Here is a 22351-nt window from a genome sequence, read left to right as displayed (position 1 = left end):
CAAGGCCCAGGACTCTGGGAGAGTCAGGGCTTTCTGGAGAAGGTAGCACACAGGCTGAGACCTGAAGGATGGGTAGAACAGCTGTCCTTGAAAGGGGGACCTGGGGGAGGAGCAGGTTTGGGAGAGATCCTAAGGACAGTTGGAGACATGGTGGGTGTATGGGGCTTAGGGACACCTGGGTGGAGGTGTCTAGGAGGCCATGGGACTTCCGGAGCTGAAATTCAGGGAGGAGGTGGGAATCGGAGACAGCTTTGGAGTCAGAAAGGGGGACTGAAGCTGTAATGGTGGGGAAGGTCCACAGGGGCTGTCCACGTAGGGCCCAAGAGGACATCGTAAGATGGTTGCACTTGGTCCTGGAGGCAATGGGGAGCCACAGAGGGGGTTTGAGTAGGGATGGGACAGCTTAGATTTTTGAGTTCCAGTTCAGAAGTATTCGCCATTCATGATGGGGTGCTGGGGGACAGGGGGTTGTGTGTGTATTTTTTTACTTATTTAATTGTTTTTCATACTGAGCATCTTCTCTCCCTAGAAGGGGCACCTTCTAGGGGGTCCTTTGAAATAAAAGGTCTACTGCTGAAAACAAAACAAACAAAAAGTTTACAAAACCAGTGCTCTGTTCTGTTTTCTGTAGACTTGAACACAGACAATTGTGCAGTCAGTCCGAAGGGGTCTGCACAATAGAATGAAAATCGGCTCCTTTAAACCCAAGAACAGTTCTGTTTTGAACCGTATGGAAGGTCCATAGGTTAGTGAATGTTTCCTGAGGTATGGGCTGTCCAGTGCTTCACGTGGGCTTCAGCAGCTAACTGGCCCCACACCCTTCTTTGCACTTTCATACGGCTTGAATCAACCTTGAATTGACCTTGAATTTTACCCTCAGGCTGAGGTACCATTATCTGCACCTACCCTATTGCCCTGGGCTTAGAACACGAGCTACTTACACATTGTGCATACACTGAGTGTCACTAGATCTAGAGAGACATCTAAGAAAGTCTTTTTTCAAGGGTTTCCATTCTACTGCTTCTTTTCTTCCATTTTCAATAAACATTTATTGAGTGGTTACAACATGCTGGGCACAGGGTGGGTAGAGGAATAAATCAGACATAGACTTAGCTTTTTAAGGGACACATGTAAGTTTATCTATGATAAAAGTGTGTCCAGGGTACTAGGGGACACAGCTAACCAGCCAGCTTGTATCTGTGCTACCTGCCTGCTATGGATGGTTTCACTGACTCTGCCCAGCAAATGTGAGGTTGGTATATTAGTCTACCCATTGTTCTGAGAATGCAAGTGAGGCTCAGAGAAGGGAGCCTCTTCTCTCAGTAACACACAGAGCTGAGATCTGAACCCAGCGGTTTGGGACTGCAAGACGCACCCCCTTAAACCATTCAGAGATCCCCCAGCCACCACTCCCCAGATGGGTATAAAGTGATCCCCTTTTTATGAATGAGAGGTAAAGCCCCATGCCCGATGTCACTGAATAAGAAAGTGACAGGGGTGGGATCTGAACCCTGGCCCCTCCAACCCAAAACGCTGCTATGGAAGAGGGATCAAGTCTCCCACCCCGACCCTCACGGGTGTTCAGGGAGCTGTGACCCAACACGTGTCTCAAAAGCCAGGTGGTTTTTGCTTCCTCCTTTTCTGTGCCCTGTGGTTCACAACCCAAGTCAGGCAGGGCACAAGCCAAGGGAACAGGGAGATATTCTGTGGGCTGGTGAAACTGCACAACTCAGTCCCACAGGCTGGAACTCGAACCCAGCCAAAAGCCAGAGTGGGATTTGAACCCACGTTCTTTTCATTGAAACCGCACACCTGGTCTCAGGACTTAATGAAGCTTAGGTTCTTTATGTCTCAGCGCAGAAAGAATTCAGTGAGAGACAAAGTGATAGGTAAAAAGTGGATTTATTTAGAGAGATACACATTCCATAAACAGAATGTGGTTCATCTCAAAAGGCAAGAACGGCCCTGGGAAAAACACACTCCATAGAGTGTGGGCCATCTCAGAAGGCTAGAGGTCCGGAAATATGGGGTAGTTAGTTTTTATGGGCTGGGTAATTTCATTGGCTAATGAGTGGGAGGATTATTCCAACTTTCTTGGGGGAAGGGGAGGAGATTTCCAGGAATTGGGCCACCACCCAAGAAAAAAAAAAAAAGAAAAAAAAGGAAAAAAAAAAAAAGTGACACATTTTTCATAGATAATCAAAAAAAAAAAAAAATGCCGAAGAGTTAATAGGAGAAAAATTGCCCATAATTCAATCATGCCTGAAGAGCAGTTGTTGATACTTTGATAAGCCACCCCCAAGTGTGTGCAGCATTTCATGGAAGGAAAGGGGAGAGACCACATCCCTCTTCCAGCAGGGCTGGGAAAACTGAGTGTCTCAAGAATGCAGGGCAAGAGAATTAGTTCAGTAAATAGGCAGTTGTGAGAGATACTATCACAGAGCTAGTGTCCCTGGTTACTCTCTCCTGTTGACCTTTCCCCCGGATGGCTAATGTCAACCAGCTGCTAATCAAGGTGTGCAAAAAGTTGGGTAGCACAGCAGGTAGAGCTCAGCCCGTAGATATGATTACCAGGCTGTACACACCATCAACCTTTCCCCTACAGGGAGAGTGTGACAGTCATGCTGTATCTGTCGGAGCATGTGATGAATCACTTGGAAGAGGACAGCAAAAATGCAGGCTTGCCATACACAAAGGAAAAAATTTATTTCTCCCCAGATTGCATTCATCTTCTCCCCAGATCTTCACTTGTGACATCCCGCTGTTTCTGATAGGCTGTCCTCCATGGTTGTCTCCTATGTAAGCCAGTGGTGAGGCCCTCCACGTGTCAGTGATTATCACACCAGTTGACAATGATGAGTAGGATCCGTCACTCTGGTTATTTTGTGTTCTCTACCTGTAAATTAGTGTTTATTCTAGTTTACTTAATTAAGTTAGGTAAATCCCCATGGCCCATTTTCCTGGAATTTAGATATTTTAAAGCATTTATACACCTATGCAGTTCTCTCAGTTCTCCTTGGCTGCATTTATCCATGCTCTAAATGGCTATTTTATTTGCCACCATCTGCTCAAGGGGATCCACCCCTCCAACTACTTAATCTTTGAGGGCTCTTTTACCTTGCTTGGCATATTTCTGGTATAATTCTTTCCAAGAGTAGAACCACAAGTTTATATTCAGCTTTAAGAAACTGCAGTGTTGATGATGTGATGATGATTAACACTTACATAGCTCTGACTCTGGGCCAGGCACTGTTTCACATGTTCTTGTTAACTGAATTCTCACAACGCTATGACTGGGTACTGTTGTTATCTCCATTTTACAGATGACGAAACTGAGTCACAGAGAGGTTAAATGAATTACCCAATGTTATGCCACTACCACTGGCAGAGCTGGGATTCAGACCCAGGCAGTATGGCTCTAGGGCCTTTTTCCTTTAACTCTACTCTGTACCCTTTCATTCTGCCTCCACTTTTCCCTTTTTCTGAATTCTCTCTCAGTCTAGGTGAGGTCTCTCTCTGTTTTGTCTGGCAGAAGGCATCCTCCAGGGCAGGTGGACTTGCCTTAGGGCCTACCTCACTTCAGGTGCATCACTCAGCTTCAGGTTAAAGTCCTCAGGCTCATGAAGGCCTAACATGCAGGGAAATCAGTGTTTGCTGGCTGGGGTCAGGAGTTGCCAGCACTCCATGATGGAGGAGCAGGTTCTGGAAAGTGGAGCTGGTGGGAGAAGAGGAACTGACAGCGTTCAGTGGAATCCTAGGAGGAAACAACTGTGTTTGCTTGGTTAGTGGGTCTGGGTGTGAGGTCACAAGAATATGTATGTGGTTCCGGTTCTCAAACCATAGCCATGCCTGAAGAGTTGGACTTTGGTGCAAAACAAGACTGCGTTTTCATTCTAGGTTGTTTATGCAGTCCTAGCAAATGAGAATGTGTTTTGCTTAGTGGTTTAGTATCTTTTCACTTTCATTATCCAAATCCCTGGCACTTGAAGGGCAAGAGGGTGTAGGTACTGACCACCTTGCAGTGGGTGTGGACCCTGGGACCAAAAAAAGAATGGAGCAGCTTTAAGTTAGGTAGTAATATAAACATCCCCTCATTCCCCCTGCCACCCCCCACCTGGCTTTATGATGTTGTGCAAGGACCTCTGTTAGTGTATGATCAGGACATCCAAAATGATTGTTCTCTTGCTCTCTGTGCACCCCCTGCTTGACCAGTCCCTGCTTCACCTACACCCTACTCACCTGACTGACCTTCCCTCTTAATCATAGAGCCCAATCAGTAAAAGCCTACATACTTGCCCAGGCCCCAGATAGTGACTGTTCTAATCTTTATATCAGAACATCTCCACCACAATAGCTTATCAAAGGGGCAGTAAACGATGTGCTCCTGGTTTCCTTGGTAACCAATGAGCCAACCTGACGTCAATTTCTGCTATAACTGATAACCTCCCTCTCTCCCCGGGAGCAAAGACTGCTGCCTTGTCCTGCCCGCCGCCGTCTGCTACATACAGTGGGGTGTTGCTCCAGGACCCTGCTTCAGACATGTAAGCTCCCCCATCCATTAAACCACTGGTGTCTTTGTTACTGACTCTGGGCTCTTTCTTCCGTCTTGATGCTGGGCGAGTGCAGGGCTGTGGAGTACAGCCCAACAGTTAGAAACCTAAGGCTTAAACAGGAGTAACTCCATATATGACATATTAAGTCATCTGTCATCTGTAATCTTCATTCAGATGTTCTTTGACTTTGAAAGAATGCTCAGATCCTTTTGAGGCTGGAATTAAATTTAGGGAGTACACTGGCCTGGTTCCCTTGTTACATAAACCAGGAAGCAAAGGTCTGGAGGGCTGAAGAGATTTCCTCAAGTTCTCACAAGTAATTGTCAGTTACAGCCCTGATCTTTGGTCTGCCAGCCCTGTGTTCTCTTCTGCTACTTCATTTCCAACTTCTGCTTATTGCAGGAGGGAAAAAAGTATTAGTTGGAGTGCTTTGAAGGTTGACAGGTGTCATTTGCTAGAATTTTTTAAACGTATATTTTAGCATAGCTTTCTTAACTATGGACAAAATCAGCTTTTGGGGTAGGTCTCTGAAATTATCCAACCCCTGTCCCTTCATTTCTCCACATCCATTTAAACAGGCGTATCTGGAATCCTAGATTGAAAGATACCTTTTTCTAGCATAATTGACATTTACTTACTGTTGGCTTAAGGAGGGCAAGAGGAGAGAAAAGAGGAGGCTGGGGAGAGAGAGAGAGATGGAGAGGGGGGAGAGAGGGAGGAAGAGTGAGAAAGAAAGAGAAGAAACAAGCAAACAAACTAATAGGTACTCCCAACTTTGTGACTTGAGGAACCTGATAACTTTTCTCAATATCTAATTAACATACTAGACTTGGGCTACCTCAGTAATTAACTTTTGTTCCCATTTACTTGGTGTTATTCATTTAACACTGAAACACCAGCCTCAGCAGGAAGCTGAGATTTTGTGAAAACTGAAGCAGTGAAAGGGGAAGGTACCTAAAAGCTGTGCCATGGCCTTTAAGTATAGATTTTACTAAAATTTTGTTAGATTTTAGGAAGGTACTTGAGAAAAGGGCTTCCACTGGGTACTCTGTTCTGCCATCAAGAACCAAACAAGGCCTGGTTTGCACACTGAGGTCCTGGAAGTCCCTGAGCCCTAGAACTCATTCCAAAGAGTTTGAACACTGCTGTCGAGACAAGGTTTAAAATATTTTAGCCTTGGACCCTGGGGCCAGGAACCCTAATTAGAGCAAGGTTGCCTTGGACTGCCACCTTTGAATGCTTTCCTGTGTAGAAAAACTGACAGAGCTTCTCCCGGGGGGATCTTATCAGTTGACCACACCTTGCTGTCACTGCTCACCTGGCCGTGACTTCAAATCTCTGTTGACCTTGAAGACCTGCTTTTGCAAGTCACTCAGACCAGCCATCCCACCCTACTTGTGTATTTGGGTTTGTCCAGCACTGTCCTTAGGCCAAGCTCTAGTCCTTGTGTGATTTCATATACCTCTCTGAGGGACTGTGTGAAGATTTAATGAACTATGTGCATGGAAAGCATGGCATCTGACATTAAGGCTACGCTGTCACCTGAGTCCCTGTAATAGCCTCCTACCTGGTCCTCCTGCTTTCACCCTGTCCCCCCAAAAGCTATTTTCTATATAAAAACCAATAAGATCTTTTAAAAATGAACATTCCGTGTTGTCACTTCCTTGCTTAAAGTCCTCCAGTGACTTCTTAATCTTGCCCCACTGCTCCTCACCCAAAGCTGTGTAGCCCTGTGCCCTCTGCTCCCTACCTCAGGCTCAGATGTCAATTTGTACAGTCTCACTCCTTTGATTCAGCCACACTGACCTTCTGCCTCTTTTAACACTCCAAGTACCTGCTGACACTGGCCCTTGTGTACAAGCTGTTTCTGCTTCCTGAGGTGCTCGCCCATTGATCTTCATGTGACCAGCTTCCTCACACCGTCAGATCCCAGCTTAACATCCTCAGAGAGGCAGTCCAGTCTGAAGTAGCCACATAAGGAGACTCTGTCTATTTACTTGTTCATCTCTTTACTTGTTTCTCTCTTTACTTCCGTTAGGAAATCACTTCATGAAGACAGGGACCTTTCAGGGCCTGTTCTTGTTGTTTTCCCAGTGCCTAGACTAGTGTTGAGAACATAGTAGGTAGGCGATAAATACTTAATGAATGACACATGGTAAGTGCTCTATAAATGTTCACTATTAGTATTAATTATATTAGCAAAAAACAGAAAGGTGGAACCTTAATATAACTGGGGTTCTATTTGGTCCTGATTCTATGTAGTGACATGTTCAGAGAAACAGGTATCCAGCAGAAAAATATGACTGAAAGCAACAAAAATCTTTACTCACACCCTTAAGAATATGCCCAAGGTAGGAGGGTGTATTTTTCACCTATAACAAAACTTGTTAAAATCCTGTCTCGCCATTTCTGTTGCTCACCATATCCAACACTCACGGCAGCCACTCCACCAATTTTCTCTTCCTGTCTCCCTGCCAACCCCCAACCAAAGAACTCTCCTCAAAAACCCATGGCCTGGCTGAGCACCTCCAGGTATTGGACCCATTTTCTGAATCAGTGTAACAAAAAGGAATCAAGGCAGGCTTGAAACCTGGGGTTGGGGAGGTGGGGGTGAGACTGGGGATATTCACAGGTTAACACAGAGCAAAAAAAGGGAAACTGAATAAAGATCTTAGTGGATTCTGAACTGAATGGTATTTAAGAAAGACTATACTAAATAGCTCTACTTGGGAAACATTGACTCTTAGGAACTTTTTATTAGGAACCAAATACACAGAAGGTATATGTCTTCATTCTTGGTTTCCTGCTACAAAGTTTTAGACCTAGGACAGGAGGAGATGTCTCCTATCACAGAGCTCTTCCTCTCTTAGAACCTTACTGACTCTGATTGGATGTAGTTATCAACTTGCTGTATTATTTCATTTTTAACTATTGTGTATTAGAAGGTGAACCTGAAAGGAAAGGGGAACAGTTAGTGGCAGAGAAAAGAACTTGATGCCAGACAGCCTGATGTGAGCAGAGCAGGATGAAGAGTGATCTCACTACCCCAGCCTAACAGCGACCCTGATTCCTCAAGTAGGGCCAGGTCCCACTTTATCCCTGACTTTTTTTCTCCAGTAGTGGGTTCTGGCTTCAAGAGCAGTCTGTTAGGCTCCCTCAGGTCCAGCACACATTGCAAGACACTCTTGAAAAGACAGGCTGCAATCAGGGAAGCAGGACTCTACTCTGCAAATTACCAGGTCTGCCAAAGCAGCTTCCCTGAGCACACTGCTCCAACCAGCTGACCTCAGCTGACTCATCAAGTTATGAGAGGGGTTGGAATAGAAATCATCTCCCTGGGGGATCCTGGCTGTATAATAGCTATCATTTGTATGCAGTTGAATGATTTGCAGAGGAGCAGGGCTCAGAGCTCCCAGCGACATTCTGTCTGTATATTTCTGGCAGTGTATGAAACAGTTGGGTAGGTGGTTTCCAAAAGGTGATGTGGGCATTATAGTAACATCTGAGGCTAGGGTTTTCTCCCACCCCATCTAGATTTTGGTCAGAGGTCTACATCCAAAGAACCTGGGTTTAATAGCTGTGGCCTGCTTTCCGATCACACGCCTGTCAGTTCTCCTGTTTCTGCCTGGCACAGTCCTGAGCTTCTCGGCTGCCATCCCCCAGAGAGTACCAAGGGAAGGAGTTAGATGTAAATATTCATGAGGGAAACAGAGAGACTCAGAAGACCGGGGTCAGGGAACCCTTTTTCTGAAATGGGCTACTGGTGTCTTGCCTTTCTTTTCTTTTCTTCTCATCCATCATCTTAGAGTAACTTGACATTTAAAGTGGCCATTATCGTCCCCATCCGATGGGGAAGAGCCAGACAATGAAGGCAACAGAGCCAGGAGAGGTGTGGGAACCACACATGATCCCCTGGAATGGCACAGTGTTTCACAGCCCAGCTTACACTAATCATGGGTAAATTGCCCCACAACTCCTCATACATGCCAGGAGTCAAGGAGGGTGGGATGAGGAGGGCAGAGAATTACAGGTGGTAATGGCTGTCATGGGTGACAGTGGAGGGGCGCGGGCGGAAAGGCTGTTCCTGTTTGCCCTTGCCAGGCCATCTGGGACCCTGCCTGAGGACAGTCCTTCAGGAGCTCGCACTGTTGCCTGATCCCCAGGCCTTTCTGCACCAGGAAAATCAGATTAAGAGGATCGAAGGCCGCAGCCTTGAAGGCTGTGGGAGAGGGAGGGTATTTCGGCCCTTTGCCTTCAGGAGGGGTGGGGGGGTGGTGCTCAGTGGCCTGAGTCTATGAGCCTTTGGAGAATTTTGCCCACGGTGGAGCATCCTCTTCTGCTCTCACCTTTTTCTTGTCTGGGTCAAATCAGCACTAGTCACCAGGTTTCTAAAGCTTGGGCTGCTGGAGAAGGCCCCAGTTTGCCCCATACCAGGATCTGTTCTCTGACAGCTCTCTGTTTCAGCCTCAAGTTTCTGATTTTCAGTTTTCTCACTAACGCAAGCTAGGATTTTGCCTATTTCTAGTTACCCTTACCTAGGTTTATCTTGTAACTAGCAATCAGAGATGCACAGTTTGATTAACTGTCTCTTCATAATGTTCCTTTTCCTTTCCTTGCATTAGAGTTGGTCTCTTAAGTTGAATTAATTTATAGAGTAGCCATCACAGCTATCTCTATGTGCCTGCTTTTGCATGAACTATATTTAGTGCCTTTTTCTACTATGTGGCAAGAATAATTTTATTAATCTCAACAGATAAGACCAAGTGTCAAGTCACAGGAAGGGCTGTGGATTTCTCCCTGACTTGATCTAACACCGTGAAGAGTTTCTTCGATCCTTTAAAGGCTAGTTCTTCAGGTAACGGAACACACCAATGGCTTAACACAGTCCTTAACCCAGCCAGTCTCATGAGTCATGTGTGGAGAGCCTGACACCTTGACTCAGGGAGGATCTCTAAGCTGAACAGTGAAGACCCAGTACCCTGTCATTGGTGAGAATGAATGAAAAGCATTGTACGTATTGGAGCTTAAGAGGCCAGCGGGAGGCAGTGTGATATAAATGGAACACTGAACTTTTAGTGAGAGTCCTAGGTTTGGGAGCATCCTCACTCTGCCAACTTACTGGCCACAGGACATGGTCAAGATCTTTAACCTGATATTCTTCAGGTATTAATGACTACTGTGTACCAGGCACCACATTTGACATTGCTGATACAGTTGTGGATATGACAGGTTTTGCAGCTAAATGTGACAACCCTGGTTATTTTAGGGGGCTTCTTATGTGAGTCACTTCTTTTGTTAACTTTGTGTTCATAATACAAGTATTTCTACTGAAAATAACATTAGTAACAAGTATATTTTAAAGTTCACATGGGATAGCATTAATGTATCCATTCAGGATACCAGACTGAAAAAAGTACATAGCAGTGTAGATGGGGAATGCAGTTTATCTTGTGGGAAAAGATTTCTTTATGCATTTATTCCCATATAATAGCAAAATATAAAAACACTACTACCATTGATATGAGGGATATAAGTTGGCTTATTTAAGATAAATTTCATGAAGATACATGCAGCCCAATGTGCATAGCAGCATTATTTACAATTGCCAAGATATGGAAGCAACCTAGGTGTCCATCAAGAAGATGTATGTATATGTGTATGCATATATATATACATATATGTGTATATATATATATATATATATATGTGTGGGTGTGGGTGTGTGTGTGTATATATATCTATATATATCTATATAGATATTTATATATCTTGGAATGGCCAAAAAGTTTGTTTGGGTTTTTCCAATACATACATATACATACAATGGAATACCATTCAGCCAGAAAAAAGAATGGAATTTTATCATTTGCAGCAACGTGGATGGACTTGGAGGGCATTATACTAAGTGAAATAAGTCAGACAGAGAAAGACAAATGCTGTATGATATCACTTATATGTGGAATCTAAAAAATACAACAAATTAGTGAATATAACAAAAGAGAAGCAGACTCATAGATATAGAGAACAAACTAGTGGTTACCAGAGGAGAGAGGGAAGAGGGGAGGGGCAAGGTAGGGGTAGGGGATTAAGGCGTACAAACTATTAAGTATAAAATAAGCTACAAGGATATAATGTACAGCACAGGGAATACAGCCAATATTTTAAAATAACTATAAAAGTATAACCTTTAAAAATTGTGAATCACTATGTGATACACCTGTAACTTACGTAATTTGTTTTTACATCTTTAATGGAGTATAATTGCTTTACATTGTTGTGTTAGTTTCTGCTGTATAACAAAGTGAATCAGCTATACGTATACATATATGCCCATATATCCTTCCTCTTGTGTCTCCCTCCCAACCTACCTATCCCACCCCTCTAGGTGGTCACAAAGCACCGAGCTGATCTCCCTGTGCTATGTGGCTGCTGCCCAGTAGCTATCTATTTTACATTTGGTAGTGTATATATGTCCATGCCACTCTCTCACTTCATCCCAGCTTACCCTTCCCTCTCCCTGTGTCCTCAAGTCCATTCTGTACTTCTGCGTCTTTATTCCTGTTCTGCCCCTAAGTTCTTCAGAACCATTTTTTTCTTTTATCTACATTCCATATATATGTGTTAGCATATGGTATTTGTTTTTCTCTTTCTGACTTACTTCACTCTGTATGACAGACTCTAGGTCCATCCACCTCACTCCAATAACTCAACTTCGTTTCTTTTTATGGCTGAGTAATATTCCATTGTATATATGTGCCACATCTTCTATATCCATTCATCTGTCGATGGACGCTTAGGTTGCTTCCCTGTCCTGGCTATTGTAAACAGTGCTGCAGTGAACATTGTGGTACGTGACTCTTTTTGAATTATGGTTTTTTCAGGGTATATGCCCAGTAGGGGGATTGCTGGGTCAAATGGTAGTTCTATTTTTAGTTTTTTAAGGAACCTCCGTACTGTTCTCCATAGTGGCTGTATCAATTTACATTCCCACCAACAGTGCAAGAGGGTTCCCTTTTCTCCACACCCTCTCCAGCATTTATTGTTTGTAGACCTTTTGATGATGGCCATTCTGACCGGTATGAGGTGATACCTCATTGTAGTTTTGATTTGCATTTCTCTAATGATTAGTGATGTTGATCATCCTTTCATGTGTTTGTTGGCAATCTGTTTAACTTCTTTGGAGAAATGTCTATTTAGGTCTTCTGCCCATTTTTGGATTGGGTTGTTTGTTTTTTTGATATTGAGCTACATGAGCTGCTTGTATATTTTGGAGATTAATCCTTTGTCATTTGCTTCGTTTGCAAGTATTTTCTCCCATTCTGAGGGTTGTCTTTTTGTCTTGTTTATGGTTTCCTTTGTTATGCAAAAGCTTTTAAGTTTCATTAGGCCCCATTTATTTATTTTTGGTTTTATTTCCCTCTTTCTAGAAGGTGGGTCAAAAAGGATCTTGCTGTGATTTATGTCATAGAGTGTTCTTCCTATGTTTTCCTCTAAGAGTTTTATAGTGTCTGGCCTTACATTTAGGCCTTTAATCCATTTTGAGTTTATTTTTGTGAATGGTGTTAGGGAGTGTTCTAATTTCATTCTTTTACATGTAGCTGCCCAGTTTTCCCAGCACCATTTGTTGAAGAGGCTGTCTTTTCTCCATTGTATATTCTTGCCTCCTTTATCAAAGATAAGGTGACCATATGTGCGTGGGTTTATCTCTGGGCTTTCTATCCTCTTCCATTGATCTATATTTCTGTTTTTGTGCCAGTACCATACTGTCTTGATTACTGTAGCTTTGTAGTATAGTCTGAAGTCAGGGAGCCTGATTCCTCCAGCTCCGTTTTTCTTTCTCAGGATTGCTTTAGCTATGTGGGGTCTTTTGTGTTTCCATACAAATTGTGAAATTTTTTGTTCTAGTTCTGTGAAAAATGCCAGTGGTAGTTTGATAGGGATTGCATTGAATCTGTAGATTGCTTTGGGTAGTACAGTCATTTTCACAATGTTGATTCTTCCAATCCAAGAACATGGTGTATCTCTCCATCTGTTTGTATCATCTTTAATTTCTTTCATCAGTGTCTTATGGTTTCCTGCATACAGGTCTTTTGTCTCCTTAGGTAGGTTTATTCTTAGGTATTTTATTCTTTTTGTTGCAGTGGTAAATGGGAGCGTTCCCTTAATTTCTCCTTCAGATTTTTCATGATTAGTGTATAGGAATGCAAGAGATTTCTGTGCATTAATTTTGAATCCTGCTCTGTTACCAAATTCATTGATTAGCTCTAGTAGGTTTTTGGTAGCATCTTTAGGATTCTGTATGTATAGTATCATCTCATCTGCAAACAGTGACAGTTTTACTTCTTTTCCGATTTGGATTCCTTTGATTTCTTCTTCTTCTCTGATTGCTATGGCTAAAACTTGCAAAATTATGTTGAGTAATAGTGGTGAGAGTGGGCAACCTTGTCTTGTTCCTGATCTTAGTGGAAATGGTTTCACTTTTTCACCATTGGGAATGGTGCTGGCTGTGGGTTTGTCATATATGGCCTTTATTATGTTGAGCTAAGTTCCTTCTATGCCTACTTTCTGGAGAGTTTTTATCATAAATGGGTGTTGAATTTTGTCCAAAGCTTTTTTTGCATCTATTGAGATGATCATATGGTTTTTATTCTTCAATTTGTTAATATGGTGTATCACATTGATTGATTTGTATATATTGAAGAATCCTTGCATTCCTGGGATAAACCCCACTTGATCATGGTGTATGATCCTCTAAATGTGTTGTTGGATTCTGTTTGCTAGTATTTTGTTGAGGATTTTTGCATCTATGTTCATCAGTGATACTGGCCTGTGGTTTTCTTTTCTTGTGCCATCTTTGTCTGGTTTTTATATCAGGGTGATGGTGGCCTCGTAGAATGAGTTTCCCTCTGCTATATTTTGGAAGAGTTTGAGAAGGACAGGTGTTAGCTCTTCTCTAAATGTTTGATAGAATTCGCCTGTGAATCCGTCTGGTCCTGGGCTTTTGTTTTTTGGAAGATTTTTAATCACAGCCTCAATTTCAGTGCTTGTGAGTGGTCTGTTCATATTTTCTATTTCTTCCTGGTTCAGTCTCGGAAGGTTGTGCTTTCCTAAGAATTTGTCCATTTCTTCCAGATTGTCCATTTTATTGGCATATAGTTGCTTGTAGTAATCGCTCATGATCCTTTGTATTTCTGCAGTGTCAGTTGTTACTCCTCCTAACTTATGTAATATTGTACATCAACTCTACTTCCATAAAACATAATAAAATTTTAAAAATTTTTAAAATTTTTTAAATTTATGAAACTGTACTTGATCCTCTTAAAAGCCATTTTTCTGCATTCTTATTGAACACCTGGGAAGACAGTGGGCTCTTAAAGAACAACCTCTATTTACATAGTATATTTCCATATCACTCCTAAAAGGGTCAAAAGCAGCAGAGTAGAGTGGCTGGAAGGGCTGGATTGAGGACAGTCTTCAGATCACCCTCTCATCAAGATGAATAGGCTTCATGAGGGCTTCTTTGCTTATTTGGAGCTTGAAAGACAGCCCCTGGGATCCTCCAGAGAGAATAAATACCCCTGGGATCCTCCAGAGAGATTGGGCCTCCAATCCAGATTGGGCATGGGGAGACTTAGATGCAGTACGCAGTGGGTGATTCAGAGTAACTGAGAAGAGCATTTTAAGATCATTAACTGTAAAGAGAGTTTAAAAATCAATAAAAAGACAATATCCCATTAAAAACTCCTCATGACATACTGGTAAATGAAAAAAAAGAATAGAGACTGTCTTGTACATATAATCTTACATTTTGGAAAAGAAGTATTTACAGGTGTATATAGAATTTTAACTGTGGTTATCATTGGATAATATGGTTCTGGGCCTATCTTTAGACTTTTCTGTATTTTCCAAGCTTTCTGCAGTAAGCGTGTATTTCTTTTATACTCAGAAAAATGGTGGTTTTTAACAAAACCGTAAAGTATTATCTATGCAGGAAAGGGACTATGTGCTGTTCACTATTTCATCCCCAGTGTCAGGGCTGTACATTAGAATCACCTGAGAGAGCTTGTGAACTATTCAACTTTCTGAGCCTCACGGCTGGAGATGCTTGCTCAGTTGGACTGGTCTGGTAGGATACGAGGCTGCCAAGGAAAGTGGAAGCAGATTCTAGACTAAGTCATACTAAAGAGTGTTATCAGAGCCATCATTTCCCATGTAAACTCCAGGTTCATTGTAACATTGGACAAAATCTGTACTCCAGTTGAATATTATCACTCTAACCTTCCGTCCATCTTAGCTCCAGTAGTTGCTCTATGGGGGAAAGATAGATCTAGTTCAGTTTCCCCTGAGATGCCTCACAGGCTCCTGGGACTTGGAAAAGGCAATTATCTGCCAAGTACCAGATGGCTGTTTAGATTGGCCCTGATGAGTAAAAACAGTGATGCCAACAGAAGATGTGATTAGCTGGTTGAATAACAACGGGCCATCTCAACACAGATGTACTGGAAACAAGGGTAGGGTTGGATTCAAAAGTTTTTATTTTCTTGAGTGTATTGACAGTGCATTCATTACTTCAATAGGACTCTGATGTTAGCAGTGGGGAGACATGGAGAGAGAGCTAACTTTATACCACAACATTCTCATTTTTATTAAGGTAACACTTTCGTTAAAACTTCATGGTAAGAGATGACAATGTTATTTTCCATCCACTTGTAAAGAATGGTAATGTGTGCTTCCTGGGAGATTGATTCTGTCTTTCTATCTATCTATCTATCTATTCATTAATTTATTTAAGAATTCCAAAGTAAGCATTTTTAGCTCCATTTATGACTGCTGTGGAAAACTATTATTCACACTGTCTACCTATACATGACAGACCTATATTGTATTAAAAAGGAAAAGACAGTTGAGGCTACCGAAATGTTTTAGGCCACCATTCCATTTCTGCTTAGTTAAAAAAAAGCAAACACATTGAAAGTTTCTGAGATGCTGCCTATTGAAAACCCTGCTGTAGACTCTAGGATCTGCCAGCTCTCAATTAACTAAGGTATAAGTGGAGAGAGAGGAAAGATCACAGATAATTTAAAGCATGGTTAAACCAAAACTAGTCAAAATGTGGTACCAAAATTTTAACTGTAAACCTATTTAGTTCAAAACATGTTCAATATTCAGAAACACATTAACATTCTAAAACATCATCTAAAAGCATAAACAATTTAGTTATTGATGAGGTGCAAGCAACTAAACATCATTTTACTTCCTCAACAAAGAAATAGTCAGAATATTAAAATCAAAAACATTTAAAATCAGAGTTTTAAAAAGATCAAAATATGTTAAAACATACTGCTCATTTTTTGTTTGGGGGGGGCGGTTATCACCTCTATTCATTAGTATGTATTTTTGATATAAAGACACATTCAAAGATGTAGATATTCATGCTGAATTGTGATGATTTTATTTTTTGACAGACAATTATCTATGCATACCTTTCGGGCATGGTTAATCTTCAGACTGATTTCTTTTCCACCCCTAGATAATGAACAGTTAAACCTCATATCACTCTGACCCATGTTCCTAAAATTTAGAAAAGTGATGAAGATTAGGCAAATAAAAGCAGTGGGTGTTATTAGCAAGATACAGCTCTGTGAGGTGAGTTGGTCATCAGTTGATATTTTTTTCATTATCTTACTCACTTATTTGTGAGCCTGAGGTCACTGGTTCTCGCTTTCTCCTTCCCTTGACATCTAGATAGTTTACCACCAGATAGATGATGGTTATGGCTGGCTTTCCATTAATCTGTGCCTCCATGTTGTAGTTGGTCCATACTTACTAGGTACATGAAAGAAGTTAACAAAGCTATGGGATAAACAGATAAATGCTATGTTCTTTTAGAGAGTAACAATTTTATTTGAGGATGTTGGGGGGAAAATAATATAAACAAGTTTTATTAATGGTAAATAACTTTAAAATTATTTTTATATTAAAATAAATTGTACATATTACAGAATATATAGCAAAATGTGTTTGGTTTTTGAAGACGAAACAGGAGACTTGAAGGAAATTTCCTGCTTAGAGAGGCTACTTTCACTGTACCCTGAGACTCCAGAATGTAGGATTAGGGTGGGGGTGGGTGGTATTTTTTTTTCTCCTCTTATATTAAATGTTCTTCTGTGAAAAGATAGAGACACACTGCATGAGGGTGTCAAGAAAAATAGCGTGAAATTTCTTTAAATCGATGTCCATTTAGTTATAGTTATGAAGGGACTCCATTCAGTTACACTTTTTCTGAAAAAGCCTACCTCTTAAATGAGGCAAGCATAAATCACTAATTATCCAGTTTATGAGGACTCAACATTTAGACCAGCGGTCCCCAACCCCTGGGCCATGGAGTGATACTGGTCTGCGACCTGTTAGGAACTGGCCCACACAGCAGGAGGGGAGCCATGGGCGAGAAAGCAGAGCTTCATCTGCCGCTCCCCATTGCTGGCATTACTGCCTCAACCATCCCTCCCTTCCCCTGTGGAAAAATTGTCTTCCACGAAACCGGTCCCTGATGCCAAAAAGGTTGGGGCTGCTGATTTAGAGAATAGTTTAAAGAAATACAAATGGGAGAGATTGGTACACATTGGCAGAGTAGAAGGACGTGCACTCATTCCCTCTTGCGAGAGCACCAGAATCACAACTGCCTGCTGAACAATCATTGACAGGAAGACACTGGAACTCACCAAAGAAGATACCCCACATCCAAAGACAAAGGAGAATCCACAATGAGATGGTAGGAGGGGTGCAATCACAATAAAATCAAATCCCATGACCACTGGGTGGGTGACTCACAAATTGGAGAACAATTATACCACAGAAGTCCACCCACCGGAGTGAAGGTTCTGAGCCCCATGTCAGGCTTCCCAACCTGGAGTTCCGGCAACAAGATGAGGAATTCCCAGAGAATCAGGCTTTGAAGGCTAGCGGGATTTGATTGCAGGACTTCGACAGGACTGGGGGAAACAGAGACTCCACTCTTGGAGGGCACACACAAAGTGTGTGCATCAGGACCCAGGGGGAAGGAGCAGTAACCCCACAGGAGACTGAACTAGACCTACCTGCTAGTGTTGGAGAGTCTCCTGCAGAGGCAGGGAGGGGCTGTGGCTCACTGCAGGGACAAGGACACTGGCAGCAGAAGTTCTGAGAAGTACTCCTTGGCATGAGCCCTCCCAGAGTCCACCATTAGCCCCATCAAAGAGCCAGGTAGCCTCCAGTGTGTTGGGTCACCTCAGGCCAAACAACTAACAGGGGGGGAACTCAGCCCCACCCATCAGCAGACAAACGGATTCAAGTTTTACTGAGCTCTGCCCACCAGAGCAATACCGAGCTCTACTCACCACCAGTCCCTCCCATCAGGAAGCTTGCACAAGCCTCTTAGATAGCCTCATCCACCAGAGGGCAGACAGCAGAAGCAAGAAGAACTACAATCCTGCCTCCTGTGGAATGAACACCACATTCACAGAAAGATAGACAAAATGAAAGGCAGAGAGCTATGCACCAGGTGAATGAACAAGATAAAACCCAAGAAAAACAATTAAATGAAGTGGAAATAGGCAACCTTCCAGAAAAAGAATTCCGAATAATGATAATGAAGATGATCCAGGACCTCGGAAAAAGAATGGAGGCAAAGATCAAGAAGATGCAAGAAATGTTTAACAAAGACCTAGAGGAATTAAAGAACAAACACCTAGAAGAATTAAAGAACAAACAAACAGAAATGAACAGTAAAATAACTGAAATGAGAAATACACTAGAAGAAATCAATAGCAGCATAACTGAGGCAGAAGAACGGATAAGTGACGTGGAAGACAGAATGGAATTCACTGCCGTGGAACAGAATAAAGAAAAAAGAAAAAGAAATGAAGACAGACTAAGAGACCACTGGGACAACATTAAATGCACCAACATTCTCATTATAGGGGTCCCAGAAGGAGAAGAGTGAGAGAAAAGACCCGAGAAAATATTTGAAGAGATTATAGTCAAAAACTTCCCTAATATGGGAAAGGAAATAGCCACCCACATCCAGGAAGCACAGAGAGTCCCAGCAGGATAAACCCAAGGAGAAACATGCCAGGACACATAGTAATCAAACTGACAAAAATTAAAGACAAAGAAAAATTATTAAAAGCAACAAGGGAAAAGTGACAAATAACATACAAGGGAGCTCCCATAAGGTTAACAGCTGATTTCTCAGCAGAAGCTCTACAAGCCAGAAGGGAGTGGCACAATATATTTAAAGCGATGAAAGGGAAGAACCTACAACCAAGATTACTCTACCCAACAAGGGTCTCATTCAGATTCGACAGAGAAATCAAAAGCTTTACAGACAAGCAAAAGCTAAGAGAATTCAGCACCACCAAACCAGCTCTACAACAAATGCTAAAGGAACTTCTCTAAGTGGGAAGCACAAGAGAAGAAAAGCACCTACAATAACAAACCCAAAACAATTTAAAAAAATGATAATAGGAACATACATATCAATAATTACCATAAATGTGAATGGATTAAATGCTCTAGCCAAAAGACACAGACTGGCTGGATGGATACAAAAACAAGACCCATGTATATGCTGTCTGCAAGAGACCCACTTCAGACCCATGGACATACAGACTGAAAGTGAGGGGATGGAAAAAGATATTCCATGCAAATGGAAATCAAAAGAAAACTGGAGTAGCGATACTCATATCAGATAAAATAGACTTTAAAATAAAGATTTACAAGAGATAAGAAGGGACACTGCATGATGATCAAAGGATCAATCCAAGAAGAAGATATAACAGTTATATATGCACCCAAGATAGGTGCACCTCAATACATAAGGCAACTGCTAACAGCTCTAAAAGAGGAAATCAATAGTAACACAATAATAGTGGGGGACTTTAACACCTCACTTACACCAATGGACAGATCATCCGGACAGAAAATGAATAAGGAAACACAAGCTTTAAGTGACACAATAGACCAGATAGATTTAATTGATATTTATAGGACATTCCATCTGAAAACAGCAGATTACACTTTCTTCTCAAGTGCACACGGAACATTCTCCAGGATAGATCACATCTTGGGTCACAAATCAAGCCTTGGAAAATTTAAGAAAATTGAAGTCATATCAAGCATCTTTTCTGACTACAATGCTATGAGATTAGAAATAAATTACAGGGAAAAAAATGTAAAAAACACAAGCACGTGGAGGCTAAGCAATATGTTACCAAATAACCAAGAGATCACTGAAGAAATCAAAGAGGAAATCAAAAAATACCTAGAGACAAATGACAAGGAAAACACGATGACCCAAAGCCTATGGAATACAGCAAAAGCACTTCTAAGAGGGAAGTTTATAACAATACAATCCTACCTCAAGAAACAAGAAAAATCCTAAATGAACAATCTGACCTTATACCTAAAGGAATTATAGAAAGAAGAACAAACAAAACCCAAAGTTAGTAGAAGGAAAGAAGTCATAAAGATCAGAGCAGAAATAAATAGAAACAAAGAAAACAATAGCAAAGATCAATAAAACTAAAAGCTGGTTCTTTTAGAAGATCACCAAAATTGATAAAACTTTAGCCAGACTCATCAAGAAAAAGAGGGAGAGGACTCAAATCAATAAACGTAGAAATGAAAAAGGAGAAGTTACAACAGACAACGCAGAAATACAAAGCATCATAAGAGACTACTACAAGCAACTCCATGCCAATAAAATAGACAATCTGGAAGAAATGGACAAAATCTTAGAAAGGTATAACCTTCCAAAACTGAACCAGGAAGACATAGAAAATATGAACAGACCAATCACAAGTAATGAAATTGAACCTGTGATTAAAAATCTTCCAACAAACAAAAGTCCAGGACCAGATGGCTTCACAAGTGAATTTTATCAAACATTTAGAGAAGAGCTAACACCCATCCTTCTCAAACTCTTCTACAAAATTGCAGAGGAAGGAACACTCCCAAACTCATTCAATGAGGCCACCATCACCCTGATACCAAAACCAGAGAAAGATTCTCCAAAAAAAGAAAATTACAGACCAATATCACTAATGAACATAGATGCAAAAATCCTCAACAAAATACTAGCAAACAGAATCCAACAACACATTAAAAGGATCATACACCATGATCAAGTGGGATTTATCCCAGGGATGCAAGGATTCTTCAATATATGCAAATCAATCAATATGATACACCATATTAACAAATTGAAGAAGTAAAACCATATGATCATCTCAATAGATGCAGAAAAAGCTTTTGACAAAATTCAACACCCATTTATGATAAAAACTCTCCAGAAAGTGGGCATAGAGGGAACCTACCTCAACATAATAAAGGCCATATACAGCAGACCCACAGCAAACATCATTCTCAATGGTGAAAAAGTGAAAGCATTTCCTCTAAGATTAGGAACAAGACAAGTATGTCCATTCTTGCCACTGTTATTCAACATAGTTTTGGAAGTCGTAGCCATGGTAATCAGAGAAGAAAAGAAACGAAAGGAATCCAAATCGGAAAAGAAGAAGTAAAACTGTCACTCTTTGCAGATGACATGATACTGTACATAGATAATCCTAAAGATACCACCAGAAAACTACTAGAGTTAGTCAATGAATTTGGTAAAGTTGCAGGATACAAAGTTAATGCACAGAAATCTCTTGCATTCCTATACACTAATGATGAAAAATCTGAAAGAGAAATTAAGGAAACACTCCCATTTACCATTGCAACAAGAAGAATAAAATACCTAGGAATAAACCTACCTAAGTATACAAAAGACCTGTGTGCGGAAAACTATAAGACACTGATGAAAGAAATTAAGGATGTTACAAACAGATGAAGAGATATACCATGGTCTTGGATTGGAAGAATCAACATTGTGAAAATGACCGTACTACCCAAAGCAATCTACAGATTCAATGCAATCCCTATCAAACTACCACTGGCATTTTTCACAGAACTAGAACAAAAAATTTCACAATTTGTATGGAAACACAAAAGACCCTGCAAAGCCAAAGCAATCCTGAGAAAGAAACACGGAGCTGGAGGAATCAGGCTCCCTGACTTCAGACTATACTACAAAGCTACAGTAATCAAGACAGTATGGTACTGGCACAAAAACAGAAATATAGATCAATGGAAGAGGATAGAAAGCCCAGAGATAAACCCACGCTCATATGGTCACCTTATCTTTGATAAAGGAGGCAAGAATATACAATGGAGAAAAGACAGCCTCTTCAACAAATGGTGCTGGGAAAACTGGGCAGCTACATGTAAAAGAATGAAATTAGAACACTCCCTAACACCATACACAAAAATAAACTCAAAATGGATTAAAGGCCTAAATGTAAGGCCAGACACTATAAAACTCTTAGAGGAAAACATAGGAAGAACACTCTATGACATAAATCACAGCAAGATCCTATTGACCCACCTCCTAGAAAAATGGAAATAAAACCAAAAATAAACAAATGGGGCCTAATGAAATTTAAAAGCTTTTGCATAACAAAGGAAACCATAAACAAGACAAAAAGACAACCCTCAGAATGGGAGAAAATACTTGCAAATGAAGCAACTGACAAAGGATTAATCTCCAAAATATACAAGCAGCTCATGTAGCTCAATATCAAAAAAACAAACAATCCAATCCAAAAATGAGCAAGAGACCTAAATAGACATTTCTCCAAAGAAGTTAAACAGATTGCCAACAAACACATGAAAGGATGATCAACATCACTAATCATTAGAGAAAAGCAAATCACACC

Source organism: Eubalaena glacialis, chromosome 6, assembly GCF_028564815.1.
Source record: "Eubalaena glacialis isolate mEubGla1 chromosome 6, mEubGla1.1.hap2.+ XY, whole genome shotgun sequence".
Lineage (NCBI taxonomy): Eukaryota > Metazoa > Chordata > Mammalia > Artiodactyla > Balaenidae > Eubalaena > Eubalaena glacialis.
This window is presented reverse-complemented; position numbering follows the sequence as displayed.